The sequence below is a fragment of the Nipponia nippon genome, unplaced genomic scaffold (assembly GCF_047370975.1).
Source record: "Nipponia nippon isolate SJK-2023a ecotype South Korea unplaced genomic scaffold, ASM4737097v1 scaffold_4, whole genome shotgun sequence".
Classification (NCBI taxonomy): Eukaryota; Metazoa; Chordata; class Aves; order Pelecaniformes; family Threskiornithidae; genus Nipponia; species Nipponia nippon.
The window spans coordinates 107921933-107938082 of NW_028262358.1; positions in this window are offsets into that span (position 1 = coordinate 107921933).

Genomic DNA, 16150 nt, shown 5'->3' on the forward strand with positions numbered 1-16150 from the left:
TAGATTCCTGAAAAGCAAATCTCACTAAATAAAGTAATATGAATGCAATTTCAGCTCATTTATCTAGCAGAGTGGCATCAACTTCAACTGTGACTTTGACTGTAATGTGTACAGATAATGTTCCAAGACTTGGTATGTGACTCAAGATTGACTGAAGTATTTCATGGCCTCAAGTATTTACAAGTGGATGTGTCCATTCCTTGCTGCTAAATTCCTTAGTGATAACTGCACTTCAAATTTCTGCTGCCAGCTTGAACAGTAAAATGCCAGTTCTAATTATTATTCATAATTGTAATATTCTTTATGATCTACAGATAATCCTTACTTTAGTATGGAACAACTGTATTTTATCAATAATAGATGATGAAGGAAAGAAAGCAACAACTCATTTTAGTCTCAGAGGCATATACTACTAATCAGATTTGCTTCTGCTCAATACAACAGAGGATTAATCAAATATGCTATCGATTTAATTACAAATACTAAGTAATGCACACATTATATGTACATACACATATATATACACACACATATATATATGTATATATAATCTTAGCTCTCCTTAAAGGGTGGGGAAACAAAGGTGTCACACCTTATCCAGGATAACTTTGGGCAGATTCCAGAACAGAAATCCAACACTGTTGATCTAGAGTTCTTTTCCACACTCCTGATGAAGCTATGCTCCAGGAGTCAACTTAGCCGCTAAGTGTTGTAGGCTTTATCACCAAGAATCAGTAGGGTTCTTGAGCATATGTCTGCTCCTAAGCACTTAAATGCTTAGAACTAATGAGCTTAAAGTTAGGCGAGGACTTAAGCACTCTCCTAAATCTGTCACTAAACTTCATAATTCCTGTAGGATTGTATCCTAACACTGATATATAACAGATAAATACACAAGGCTTACCATGAAAGAAAAGGCAAATCAGTGCTGGTAGATAACAGCAAATCAGAAAGCACCAGGTAGTCTGAATGAGGAACTGGCTGTTAACCATTGGCCTGGGAAACGGTAACCCTTTCCCAGTTAAATACTATGAAGGCAAGAGTAAAAGGCACAAATACATAAGCATCTAAGTAACACCGTTTGTTGTGAATTACAGGATGGAAAATCAATGAAGAGTATTCAAAGGAGAAACTTTTGCTGTAGAAGGCCCCTTAATGTAAAATGCCCGTTTCAGAATTTTGTTGTCAAGATGACTCCGTCAGCCACTTTTGAAGATTACACTTCAATATATTTAATAGTACCTTGCTATGGTGCATACGCACATTGTGGACATTGACAGATGAATGACAGATGATGTCCTTTTCCTATGTGTCTCCCTTTTTGAGCTGAAGCAAGTCATGGAAGGGATAATTACAAACATGAGGGACTTTGGAGTTGGTTGAGTAGCTTAGGCATTGACTGGGATTAGTGAGTGCATTTGAAGAGTTACAAGGTACTTGTTAAACTGTTTTGGAAACAAGAATATGTAAGAAAAGAAAGAACTACCACCACAAAAGTTTTGACTTTATGCACCAGACTCAAAAATGACAAATGTGTTCCCCAGGTTTTTTCCTAGATGCTTTTGAAGAATTACTAAAGGCTGAGAAGAAACACTGGTTCATTATTAGCAGCAATCATTATCCCACAAAGCAATATCCAAGCAGCACAAAAATATCATCCTGAAGCTGGTGTCATCTTTTGGGACTTTATTCTCCTTTGGAAAACTGACTGTAATGGCATCTGAAACTGTAAGCACTATTCTAACTCTCTGACTTGTTTACTCAGAAACAAAACACTTTCTGCAGCAAAACTCAAAGACATGCAAGGACATAGGTTAGTAAGTATGTATATGGACATGCAGGGACTAACTTTTCCCATATAGATCATAAAATTATAGAACACGTGGTTTACAGGGCATATAACACTATCTCTTTGGAAAATACTAGCTGAAATATTGAAATTCAGGAAAATGAGTGTAGAATTGCTGGTATATTCAGCAATAAGGCAGTTGTATTATGTATCAACACTTCAGAATACTAAAAGACTTCTATCAACAGGGTGGAAAACAGACTGTGCAACTGCAATGAACTATCAAGTTGCTGTCAAACTCTTCTCTCATGTCTGACAATGATCCCTCACTACTAGAACCCAAGTAGTGGCATCCCATAAAACTGTGTGGAGGATTAAAGGTGTTTAGGGACCCTCTGCCCTGGTCTTGATGGTCACTTCATTAAATCTTATAAGACCACTGGAAATAGTTCCCCACTGATTAAAGTGCCTAGAAACATATTCAGCGTATGAAAGCTGCTACTAGGAATAAAACCTTTTTTATACAGTGTTTTTATTTTTGTTAATGGAAAATGTTTTGTAACAGGACATCTCAAAGGCAGACTTTCAGTTGGAGCTAGATAAAGAATTGACATTTTCACCTTTGAAAATCTTCCTCTGGATCCACAAAAAGAATTTCACTTCTATGTTGCCGTGGACAAAAGGGCTGCCTCCTGGAGTCCCCAGTCCAAGTCTGAAACTCTAGTTCCCGATATGAGAAGAGTGTGTCCCCAATAAGGAACCGACAACGCAGGTTTAATCCACCTGGGAGAACTGGCTGTGTCAGGAAGGTAAGAGGGAGCTCACACGTGGAGCAAGGATTACTGGGAATGAATACCTTGACATTAAGCTATGGTATTACGCACCAGGCAACATCGCAGCACCATCACACCCAACACAGGGAGAAAATGCTTGAACTCAACATGCACCAAATCCAGGCAACTGCTTTAACAGCTTGGCAGCTGATGCAAACTTTCTCCATTTTTCTTAGCCCTGACTCTCACATTTCAGGCTGCATAATGGATGGATAATAGAATCAATCATAGAATGGCTTGGATTGGAAGGGACCTTTGAAGATCATCTCGTCCAATCCCCTGCCGTGGGCCTGAACATCTAAGATGTCACAGGATTCATAGGATGGAAGTTATCCCTGCCCCACTCTGAACCGAAGGTGCAGAATTACAGTAGTCCTGGAAAGTGAACTTGAACAGTGTGCATCTACATCAGGCATAGAACACACCTAGACATTGCGAGGATGCTCTCCAGCCAGATTATCAGAGGTAAGTAATGCTCCCTCCTCTGGTACCTAAATACATATATATGTGTATATCTTTGTGTATATATATGTATACATACATATCTACATCTGTATCTATGAGCTACTTAATGTGAAATTCCTGTTGTTGCTACAAGCCACCAGAACTAAGCCATCCACTTGCCTAGCTGGGACAGTCTTCAATATTCCAGAAACAGGACAAACAGCTTTGGTCATCTCTGAGGATTTTTATGATTTTAACCTTCTTGCCATTAAAACAAATCTAAGAAATACTTGGATGACTCTGAGCAGCAAGGTAACAGTCTGGTGTCTGGTTTCAGAGCCTTTGGCACTAGGCAACTAAGCCCATTACTTACGGTCAGCACTGAAAGAAGGCGATGGTACTTGCTCCTGCAGCTACAGTGTTTAAAACACCCACCTGGATTCTCACATTCAAGCCTTCTGTAGAGCAGTGATTTTAAGCCATATTTTTTTTTGTTTTCTAGGGGGCTGCTGTAATTACTAGACTATAAGAGAAAGTTTGTTCAGTTCTCTTTTGTGCCAAACAATAGTAAATTCAGGAAATGTGCAAATAACTAAGCTTCTCTAGTGCTTGCATTTGTTAGGGAGCCTTGGATTATAATCCTTGTTGATAACAACATCGCCACAATAATAACAACCACAACAACAATTGCAACCACCCTGCTAAAGAGCAGATCTGTATGGATGGTCTACTTGGATGATCTACCATCAGATACAGTAGTCACCAGGAAAGAAAATAAACACTGATCATTTTATCTCAAAAGTTTCTTTTTTTTTTTTTTTTTCCCCATAAGAGTCCACATTTTGAGCAATATCCCCCATGGCTAGAAACTAGAATAGCCCTCAAAGTCATGTTACATTGATTGCACTTCCTAAAGATCCTTTCTTCAGAATGTAATAACGCTCCACCACTCAGAGCATCTGTAGGCAAAGAGAAAACAGCCAAATAATGAGAACATTTTCTAGAGACCAGCCAGGCAGCCCAGGATATATACGAACATTACAAATACTTTGTGCAGCTAGATATGCTAGACAAATTTTTCACTTGAAAGCAGATTTTAAACTCTGTCCCTAAATTTGACCACTAGAAAAGAAGTAGCTCCTGGAAATAATAAAATGAGATCACAGTGTTTTTGTTAAAGGGTGAAACTTTTCTGATAATGATGAAAGCAAAATGTAATGAAATCCACTTGTCCACCTTGATGCAGTTAAAGTCATTGATCTGCTGCTTAGATATCAAGAAGGTATTTGACCAGGTCAAATAGACCTTCCCTTCTTTTACATTGTGAAAGCCTGGATTTGACTTTTTTTTTTCCCCCCACTAAGGGTATGTATTTTGGTCAATGGTGGGTTATCATAACAATTTTTCCTTCAGAGGACCACTGGATAAGGAAATCAATATGTTATCTTGCTCTTTTATTTCATGCATTTTTCAGGTGGTTCAACTAATAGGAAAATGCTCATATTTGAAGAATCATTGGTGCTAACAGAAAACAAATTGGTTCTTTACATGGGCACTTTTAACTTATTTTTAACCTCTGGTTTGTACTTTCTAATTTTACTTTTATGCCCAGGGAATTTCAATACAATCTCCATATACTATTAATAAACCTATGTACAAATTCCAGCACTATTAAAACTAATTAAAACCATTCTTTCTCATTAGATGGATTCCTCTGAAATTAGGAAGGATTCAACAGCGAAAAGATGGTATAATTTTAAGATATTAAATTTTAAATGTAGAACTGCAAACTACAATTTTCTATTAATGTCCTGCCAGACAGTTTTTAAAAACATAATGCAGTCTTCTATGATTAAGAAGGAAGACTACAGAATAAAGTTTTGTAGAACAAAGTAGAATTCTGAAAGACAATTCTTTTTTTATTTACCTGGGTTTTTTTGTGTTGTTTTTTTTTTTGATGTGTGTTTTTTATTAATAAGACCAAGATAGATTTTCTCTAGATTCAGGAGATAATCTTGGAATTTGATGGAAGCATCACACCTCTGCACAACAGGGGTGTAGATATGAAACAATGGTTCTTCTGCACCTTTATTTCTCCTTCAGTTACTGGAAAGGGAGCCACCAAGGTACAGAAAGGCACAGAAGATGTTTGTATTCTTTGTACCATACATCTCTTAGAGACTGCTGATTATCACAAGAGACTTGGCTATAATCCTAGAACTTTGTATTACTCCTTGCCATCTCCTGAGTGGGTAGAGAGGGAGCCACCATCCTCCTCAAGGTCTCTGCCCCAAGGACAGTTTAGACCTTTCAGTAGCTTTTTCACCCTCCTAGGACTGGGGAAAGCAATGATCTTTAGAAGAGGCTGTGAAACAGTGCAACAATGCCTGGTGTGATTTAGTGCCATGGCTCATGCCATCCCTATCCTTCTCTTTCCCCTTGGCCTGCATCTTGTTTGCTCTGGGCAAGACATATATAGGCACAATGGTGGTGCATGTGCCAAATCTTCATTTCCTTAAAGTAAAAACTGGGTGAATAATTATATTTTAGCCTTGGAAAATTTCTTCTTTTGGTTTTTGCTCCATCTATTTCTCCCATCAAACAAATAGCTGCTGATTGAGGCAGGTGCTATTTTTAACCAGCAGTTGAAATGTTTCTTTATTGGCTTTTCATTTTCAATGTTCTTTCTTTCCCATCTTACTTAATGGGTGTTTGCAATTTTAGAATTCATTAGATGAATCCAGAGACATAGGTTAGGTGGATTTCTGTGGAAAAGCCTACAGCGGGTCATGAGAATCAGTTTATTTTTCTTGTGTTCAATCTTCCCAGACTGCCGTAATTTGGAAAGAAACAAACCACCGCGTTTAATAGACTCTGGCATGCATGACCCAACACTTAACACAATTCGGTTAGATACGGAATTAAACATGAGCTACTTTGCACAATTTAATGCATGTCAGGTGGCATGTAAAGATCAGGAAGACTTGTTTAAATGAATTTTTGGCCCTGTTTCTATGTGAATACCTGTGGGAACTGAAAGAGAGAAAAGAAAGTAATTATAAAAAAATTTAAATATCCTTGTCTGCTACAGTCCATTATGAAAACTATAAAAAAAGAAAGGACAACAGTTTACTTTACATTTCAGACATTTCCTGACACCTATCAGGAAATTCATCTAACCAAAAGGAACAAGATTTCAGTTTCATTTTTCGTGTTCAGTAACTGTTCAGAGGCGAGGAGCCTGATGGAGATCGGCTTCCTGCAGTGGCGGTTTTCCAGGCAGCCAGCCCTGGAGAACGTGAGCCTCTGCAGAGCACAGCTGGTCCAGCTGCCTCACGCTGGAGCCCTTCAAAGTTATAGCCTTTCATATCATCTTCTTTCAAACAGAGAAAGGAAAAAATTAACAATGTTAAAACTGTGTGGCCTCTCTGATATCTATAAAGTGCAGTCGCGCTGATTTGGTGGGAGAGTTCTTGTGAACCGTCAGCCACCTAAAAGTCAGACCTTTTAGCCTAAGCCTGTTATTGTAAGCCTGTCTGCAGTCACTAGAGGAAGAGCACCATCTTCAGACTTACCTCCATCCAAAAATACCTGCTCTTTATCTCTCTACTGCCCCGTGCTGCTATGTCCACCCCAGTGTTTCTCTTGGTCTTCTGTGGGGCAGCAGGTAAATCTGTTCTTTCTGGGGTTCATCTGTTGCGGACAGATGCACTTACACCCCTCCACTCTGGGCTCTGAAGGAAGAATTACTTTTCTGGTTTCCGTGATAACTTCTGAAGGAGCTAGATTGGGTATGTAAAGCAAGATAGTAATTTTTAGCCCATGATGTATGGCTTAGCTGTGCTGGGTTTGTAACCATACCGGCAGTTTCATTCTTGGCCTCCTTCACTGGTATTAACTGAAACATATTAAAAATACCAAGGGAATGATTCAGTGTGGAATGATCACTCTTGGATACCCTACAGTGTCTAAAATGGCACAAAGCACCTATGTGCAAGCATCTGAATTGCTCCCAAAGTTTTGTAGCACCAGCTGTTGTCAGAAACAGCATTACCTTCTGGTACTTTTCTTTTGCATGTGCATCCAGATTGCACAATCAGAGAGTAAAGCTGTTTAAGTGTTTCAATCTCCACGTTCCTAGAAGTCTCAACCATTCAGGGCATCCTCCCAGTGTTTTTTTATTCCTGACAAAGCATGTTGTTCCACAATCACTGAGAGCCAAGAAGTCTGATAGATGCTTTATTCAGCATCTGAATTTTAGGTGTTGTGCATTGAGCAACACCAGCCTTTGCCTAACACAAAAACTAAGTTAGAGCCTCTTAAAGGTGTGGCTTCTCTTTGCCACATACTGGAGGCTGCCTTCATTAGACTTTTGTCAATAAAAGCCTGTGTGCTCTGTGTGAGTGGAAGTCAAGCGTTCATAGGCTTGCACTGCCAGGATCTGTCAAGGACTGTCTTCCTGGCACTATGCACCTGCGGCCTGCACATAGCAGTCCACCACAGCACAGATGATGGATCCAACCCTCACCACTCTTCCCTGAGCACACGTGGAGGAGCAGTGCCAGTCAGGCAACAACTGAACTCTGCTCTTTAGTTTACACAATGATTTATCTTTATCTTAGGGTGGGGAGGGCAGTGTGCCAGAGAGAAACACTGAAGAGGAGTTACCAAACTGAGAGGCTGGAGGGGGGAAGTAGGGTGGGGAGAAGGCATTTCTGTCAAGTCCTCAACCAGTCTGGGGAAGAACCCAGGCCACACTTGCATAAAAGCAGTTTGACTTACTACAGACAGCTCTGCCACTCTCTTCATGCACTCTGTAAAAAGCAGAGCTCATAGCTTACTGCTGTCCTGCTGGGCAAAGGAAGGCAGCTCATCTACTGGGCTCGGCACACCCATTCAACACAAGAAAGCTACCCCTCTCTCCCAACTTTTTCTCGTCCCCAGCCAAACCCCCAGCGGCTATAATTTCAACCTCCTCTGTTTCAAACGCACTCTGAAGCCTGAAGCTTACCTCATCCTACAACTCTCTTAACTTCCATTGTTATTATTATGCTGCTCATCCCTTGCTATGAGATGTCTGACTCCTGTTGAACTCCACCTTCAGCCCAGAGCAGTTGCAATGACTGCTCACAGGCTGGCCAGGACATTTGGAAAGAGAGAGTGCAGTTATACAATAAATAAGAGGGTTAAATACAAACTATCATTGAAATAGCTTGTTGCTTTGGTTTAATTGTATTAATTGTATCTTTAATTGATATTTATGTGTCTCTGATTACCACAGCAGGATTAGGAGGGTTGGAGAGAAGGCAGACACAAGCACAGAGCCAGTAATATACTGTTCTTTTGTACTAATGGTGCTTTATTTATGATCATGCGAAGACTAAGCTAACTTCCATTAAAATAAATAGAGATTTTCTTTTTACTTTGATATGTCAGAAATCAAGTGTAAGATCTACCTTTAATACAAAAAAAGGTCATTGAGCTGAAGGAGCTGAGCTGAATGCTGTTGGTATTCACTGCCCCACTCCTTTCCCTCTTTCTCCCCTCACCCCCTGGGTTCTGTGGCTCTGTTAAAGCCTCTCCTGATTTGCAACAGGATGAGAAGAGTTTACATCCTACATATTTTTTCAAGCCACGCACAGGAACTGTAATGTAGCAGTGCAGAGGCACTCCAACTAATATACTAATTGGATGCAGATGTGTTCTGCCTCTTGGAAAAATAAGACCAACTTGATGATCAACAAGAGCCAAATGGGTAATTTCTTTTTAAACAAATTGGTTTTATTAACTTAAAACTGCCCATAATCCAACTAGTCTGGCAGAGTTTGGATACTATGAAACCACAAGCAGTGTGTGATACCTGTTATTATCTCATACTACTTTTGGCTGTGATCTTGCCATTCTGAATAAAGAACTAACATGTAACGCTGAAGTCGCTCTTAAATAAAGGGTAGCATGTGCGAGCACTGCCCCAGGAGCTGGCCAGGAAATGGACTGTGAGTCAGGCTAAATTCTTTTCTTGCTCCCTACTTTCTTCAGCAGGAATGCATTTGTACACTTTGCCCACAGAAAGCCCAGCTCTCACCCACCTTCGGTGAGCAAAGAAGGACACTGTCAGGGGGCAGGAAACCATGCTAGTCTTGCTCTTAGTGGAGAGGAAGGGTTTTAGCAATAGCTTTCAATGCTACTCACAATCTTATCAGCCACCAAGACACATGGGCTACCAAGACTGACATTTTAAAGGTTAACATGGGGCCCTTTCATCTAAGAGATGCTACTGCCAGACAACAAATTCTTATATAGCTCATGCTTTTGATAGTGATGGAAGGAGTGCAATGTCAGTGCAAGTCGAGAGGCTACAAAGTCAAAAGTATCCCACTGAACATTAATCCCTTGGTGCCTGTCGTGATTTAACCCCATCTGGCAACTAAGCCCCACACGACCGCTCACTCACTCCCCCCTGCTGGGATGGGGGATAGAATCAGAAGAGTAAAAATGAGAAAACTCGTGGGTTTAGGTAAAGACAGTTTTTATAGGTAAAGCAAAAACTGCACACGCAAGCAAAGAAAAACAAGGAATTCATTCACTATTTCCCATCAGCAGGCAGATGTTCAGCCATCTCCAGGAAAGCAGGGCTCCATCCCATGTAACGGTTACTTGGGAAGACAAAACGCCATCACTCCAAATGTCTCCCCGTTCCTCCTTCTTCCCCCAGCTTTATATGCTGACCATGACATCATAAGGTATGGAATATCCCTTTGGTCAGTTGGGATCAGCTGTCCCAGCTGTGTACCCTCCCAACTTCTTGTGCATCCCCAGCTTACTCGCTGGTGGGGTGGTGTGAGGAGCAGAAAAGGCCTCGAATCTGTGTAAGCACTGCTCAGTAATAACTGAAGCATCCCTGTATTATCAACATTGTTTCCAGCACAAATCCAAAACATAGCACCCTACTAGTTACTATGAAGAAAATTAACTCTATCCCAGCCAAAACCAGCACAGTGCCGCTTAACAACCTTGACTTTTCTGAGTGACAGATGACCAAATGAAGGGCCAAGAGTTACACACTTTGTTGAATATTTTTCTTCCTTTGAAAACCAGCATATTTTTATTCCCCTTCTGCCAGTTTTATTTCTGTGGAAAAATAATCTATCCTGTAAAATGATTGTTATGACTTTACTAGAGACAGGAGTAAAAACAATGGGTATTGTCAATACTTTCTGGAGACATAATGGTTGGAAGAGCCAATAGTGTCAGTATCTATACAGCTAGGGCTACCAGTGTCCAGAGCACTGCATCTCTCCTCTTGAACCCCCTGGCATCACTTGATTTCTGAGTCCCACTCTTTTGGTGATGATTAGTGGTTTGGGAGGGCAGCCAGAAATTTTAATTTCAAAATGAGAGATTGCAGGGTACCAAATGACATCTAGGAATTACTGTGGGAGGTCTCTAGTTTCCAGGTCCATTAAAGCATGTCTTTTTTCTTTAAAGACATAAAACATAATTCAACAAATAAATACAGTATCAATGAAGCCTAGATATAGTATCAATGTAACCTAGGTATGCATTTTAGTCTTGGAGAGCAATGAAAAATAGTAACAATGGTAGTATTCTTACCCCTGAAAACAATAAAAAGTATAAGAAAAGATAAAAAGGAGCTAAGTTACCATAGAATAGAGAAACCATAGAGATCAGCTGAAAGCAGCAGAAAAAAAAAATCAAAACTTTGGTGTTTCCTGTTACTGGTCGAGAGAATACAATTTGTCTAGAACTGCCTGTCTTACAAGGATAGCCTTGTACCAGAACAGTGAAGTATGAACGGCAGATTTGAATAATTATTTTTGAGATGATTGCCAGTTCAGATTATTTGAGATTACAATCACTTCAGATGTAGCTTCTTTTGTTTTTAATTTTAGAAATGTACTGAGAGCTACAAGAGGAGTAAATAACAATCTAGTGAGACCCGTGTGAAAGATGTTTATTTGAACCAATTGAAGAACAGGAGTTAAACATTAAAAAAAAAAAAGAAAGAAGGGTTGTGAAGTTACATATGTTCAAACATAACAGATGAAACAATTCATTTTTTAATGGAAGAACAAGTGGCAGCCAGATTGGGATGCTCAAGTCACACGAGATTTGGGAGCAAACGCTGCTCTGATGTAAGAAGAGTTACAGGTCATAGGCTGCAGCCATGTCATGGATCTGCATGCTTTGTGCCAGTACGTACTAACAGGGACCTAGAGGCTTCTGGGCTTCAATCCTTACCCTTCAGGTAAAACAACCTGTGTTAAAAAATGCACTTTTCAAGAATTTTCACTAGAAACTGATCAGGCTCTTAAAGCTACATAATTTATCTAATGGTTGATTGCAGCATCCAAATAAAAATGTTTTGAGGTTATGCTTGAAAACATGACCTGCAAACAAAGGTAACTCCAATACAGATCTGCAAGTTTGAGAATGGCCATGAAGAAAAGCACAAAGATTCCAGTTAATAAATTTTGAGAAATATATTCAAGTCAGTCCTTTCCAACCTTCTCAATTAATGAAAAAAAAAGTTGCATAAAGTGATCTAGTTAGTAATTCACACATTATGTCGTGTTCCCCAAGGAATGTTTTTTAGCCTCCTGGAACTATGTGCAGATGCTGATCTTTTTCCTCTGTGGGTCACTCACTGGGGTCAGAGCAGGGTCCCTTGCTTGCCTCTTGCATAGAGAATGGAAGTGACAGTGACCAGGCAAGAGCAGGAATGCTCTGGGTGTGTTCACACAGCTAGGTAAGTTTTATGTTTTTATTTTTTAATGGTAGGCATACCTTGGAAACAGCTGCGACATTCATATTCTGGGTTTCATTTTCCAAAGCTATGCAGCAGTTATTTTGGCATCTAACACATCTGGCTTTCAATGGTATTTTCACGGCTCCACTGTGTTCGGCAGACTATGTGGTAGAGCTCTTGCATTCACAGGATCATTCACAGGATCAAACCACAGAAAGATTTCATTTGGACGGGACCTCTGGAGGTCATCTCAACCAGCTTTCTTCTCTAAGCCAGGCTAACTTCAGGACTAAAAATCTAGTTAGACTTAAACCTTAATCTTTTAGAAGAGGTGATTTTTTTCCGTCTTGGAGTTTTACACCCCAAACAGTGGTTCCCAAATTTTCTGTTCTGAGACAATGTTGTCTGCCTGCATCATCATTGTACTAAATATAGTTACCTGTGTAAATGATATGCTCTTTCAAATCACTGTGTGAATCAGCCACAGTTCACCTATCATGGTTTTGCAGACTATCAATGATGTGGGAATGACAATTTGGTAATTTTTGTTTTTAAATGTATTGAAATGACTATAGTGGCATGTATGGCTTTAGCTTAAATAAACTTCTACTCTCAGCTGGCATAGTAATAATTATGTTATACAGATTCCTTTTAAGGTCATTATGACAGATTCAAATTAGACCTAGATACAGTTACAGAATCCATATCAAATGAGATACTGCTACACTAAGATCTTCAGGAGAAACATTTCAAAGTGGGTAACTGCTAAGGCAGGATTTGTTTTTATAGTTTTTGTTCCACAGCACTATAATTAAAAGGCTGACATGATTAAAACCCAATCTTGTTGGAGGACTTTGCTTGTCAGCTGGTAATATCTTATATATATGATTTTCAGTTCTGTGTTTAAAGGTTAATTTTTCCACTCTTTTTATTCACTACTCTACACAATTTTTGTTTATCTTTCAGAAGTCTGCTCTGGCAGTATTTCATAGACTGTTAAACAGTTCTGACACTGTGGGCTCCAGCTAGTCAAATGCTTCATTTCTGTCCTGGCTATATTTGTCTGTGGCTTAGAGGTATATTCACTAACAAAGCTGTGGAATGATTTGCAATCACATAGATATTGTCCCAGATCTGGATGAACTTCTAGGAAATCTGCTCTGTAAAGGATCACAGTATGATATGTGAATAGCCTGTATCTTAATTTCATATAAAATATCAGGATAGCTTTCTGTAATAAGAAGACTTGTACTGCAGAACAACAAACTGATGTGTATAAACCCATAAAGTGCTGCTCTGCTGGGCTCAGGGCAGCCAGCTGGTTTTATTAGTCTTGTCACTCGCTGGAGAAGCTGCTGATTCTGCCAGTGTTTGGGTAATAGCTCTGCCCTGGGATCTGTCGGAGCTATTGCATATCCACCTGGCAAAAGGTTTAGCAATGCACGAGAGCTCCAGCCTCATGAACAAATACTGAGCAGTGTGCACTGATGCCAAAGACAGATACTGGCAGAACTGCCTTGCCTGGCAGTCGATCTGCACACACATTACAGTGCTGACATAACCCCCGATGCACTGTGCACCCACGTAACACTATGCATGTCCATTCATCGTCTCTGGAGGTGAATGGCTGCTCGTCCTGAAAACTGCTAAGACAGCAGTCTTAAATGTACATAAAAAGACTAAGCCTCTGAATGTAGAAAGAGCAGCTGACAATTTATTTCATTTGGAGGAGTGTTCACCTAGTATGTTTGAATATGTGTAGTATGTATTAAAGTAGCCACCTAGAAATACAGGCAAATAAAATACAAGGCCAGCTTAAGAATTCTTGGGAAAGAAAAATCAGACTCACTTCTGAAAAGTTTCTAATGTTCCTTAATTTATAGGGTCTATGGAGTAGAACACGTTGGTGGGAAGTTAAGTATCTTAACAGTTAGCTGCAAAACAATGGGGGCTGGTGGAAGGAAGAGAATGACATAATCAATGTACTTTTATAGATAGATAAAGTATCTAAACCCCTTTCCATATAAATAATAATGAAATATGAATACCACACTGAAGTAAAATGAAACAATAACAGCTGTTCTAAAGATACTCAGTTTCTGGAACATTAGAAGTTAGAAATTAGAAGAAGTTACCCAGACATTAATTGCTGGGGGGAAGCACAAACAAAATGCAGTTTGGAATATTATTGTGTATCTCTGAGGGGGACTCTCAGCACTGTCATTGTGGCTATAAAATTTCTGAGCTTTCTTAAAAGCTGCAAAAGCCTCTGTACAGGGCCTAGCCTGAAGGACCTCACCTGTAACAGAAATCTACAAGTATGTGGTTCAAAGAGAAATGGTCATGGATTCAGTAAGCAGGTCACGATGTGACCTTTTTAATCTAACCTATGCCATTTGACTGGTGCCAGAACATAAAAGCAGGTTTTATCAGCAGGTAATTTCACTATTTGTGTCATATGGTCATCTTTTCAAAATCACTGGAGAACTGTAGACATATAAATCAAGCTGTCTTGTGACAAATGTAAAGCCACAACTCCATATCACTGTATGAAAGCACTTTATTAAAAAAAACCCAAACCCTGAGGTAATGCAACAAGCGAATCTGAATTAAAATAGGTGGCCTAGAAGCACTGTGGTTTTGCTTGAGAATGGGAAATGGGAAATATAGCCAGCTAGTACTCTCCTTTCTGCATGGTCGTATTTGGTTCTAAAAATTTCTCAGGGATGTAGAAAGTATCAGGAAGGGTATCCTGGGTGAAGCTAAATGATTTCTACTCTCTTCTCCTTTTTCAACTTTATTTAAAAAATAATTTAAAAAAAAAAAAAGCAGTCAACGCCTGGATTTCCACATTGTACAATTATGTCTTGTTAAAGGAGAGGTTATGTTGAAACTGTCACTCTGGTTTCTTTTGGTGCTTGAAGTCATATACAGTAATGAGATTGACACAACCAGAGGCAGTTATTTGATGACTGACATTCACTGTCTCCTCAATGTGGATACTTTCTGCTTTGCTGCTACTTTTCTACAAAGAAGTGAGAAAAGTGCATGCTAACAGCCAGAATTTTTGACAAATGTAAGCTTTCCTCCTTTATATTCTTTTCAGAGGATGATGCACTTGGCTGCTCCTGGAAAATTAATGAATCATGGTTTCCAAGGTCTTTGTCACGGTTCCTATTGTAACAAAAGCTAGATGGACAATTGGTAATAATTTATGCAGAAGATTTAGCCACTTTTTCTGCTTTAGAAGTTAACTTCAAGATAACTGTGAGAATTACGAATTTACTCACTCTTCACTACTGCTTAATTCTTGGGGTGAGTGAATAGCAGCCTGAAGGTTGTTTGCAATCTGTCCAGTGCAAATATTTGTTACTTGTTGCAGGTATTGTCCTCCGATTGCTCTATCTGAGCAGGGGTTGCCCACCTGAGAGGTGTGCACCATTGCATATATGCAAGCTACCTGTCCCACCTGGTCACTTCACAACAATTTACATGAATGAGTAAACTTTGTGACTTTGTGAGTGTTAATTTAAGCTTTAGAAGACCAGAAGTTCCTGGAGGGCCCTTCATTCTTCCAGGGAAAGAGTGAGTAAGCACAATGGGAAAGGAAAACTGCCATAAATAAGGAGAGCATGTTGAAAATTTTAAGTCTCTCCTTTTCTTCCTTTGCACAAGGAATATCATTATATTTGGCCATATGCATATCCAGACTTAAAAATAGCTGGATTCCCTCCTGACTAAGAGGGAGAAGGGTATAAATCATATGTATTGGCTGTCCAACAGACTTACATCTACATGTGAATATACATGTGTGGTCCTGGCTGTGACTGATGTCATCGTGTGTCTGTATGAATGCCTGCCAGGAGCACTGGAAACAAATCCATTCCCTGCTGTACTAATAACACTATCCGTCCTGAGCAGAGCCCTAGCCAGCTTTAAAAAGCTTGGAAGGGGTTTTTAAGGGAAATCTATTGATGATTTCAGTGAACCAGCGATACGCATTCTGCAAAGCTATTTATTTATGGGTAATGTACGTAATGTCCTTTTCACGCTTATAATAGGAACAACATTTGAAAACTCTTGCTTTTCTTCTGAAATGTCTTTCCAGCTACTTCACTGCCCAAAAGCTTCCTCTGTTGGCTTTCTCTCAGGAACACAGCACAAGTGCTTTCTTGCTGGCTTTTTGGAGTATTCCACCTACATGGTCGCTGGATGTTTCCACACCTCCATAAACATTATTCTGCCTTGTGCTTCTGGAGACAATCTACAGAAAGTTCATCCACTCACAGAGCTGTGGCTGGTTTGGCCAGTCTC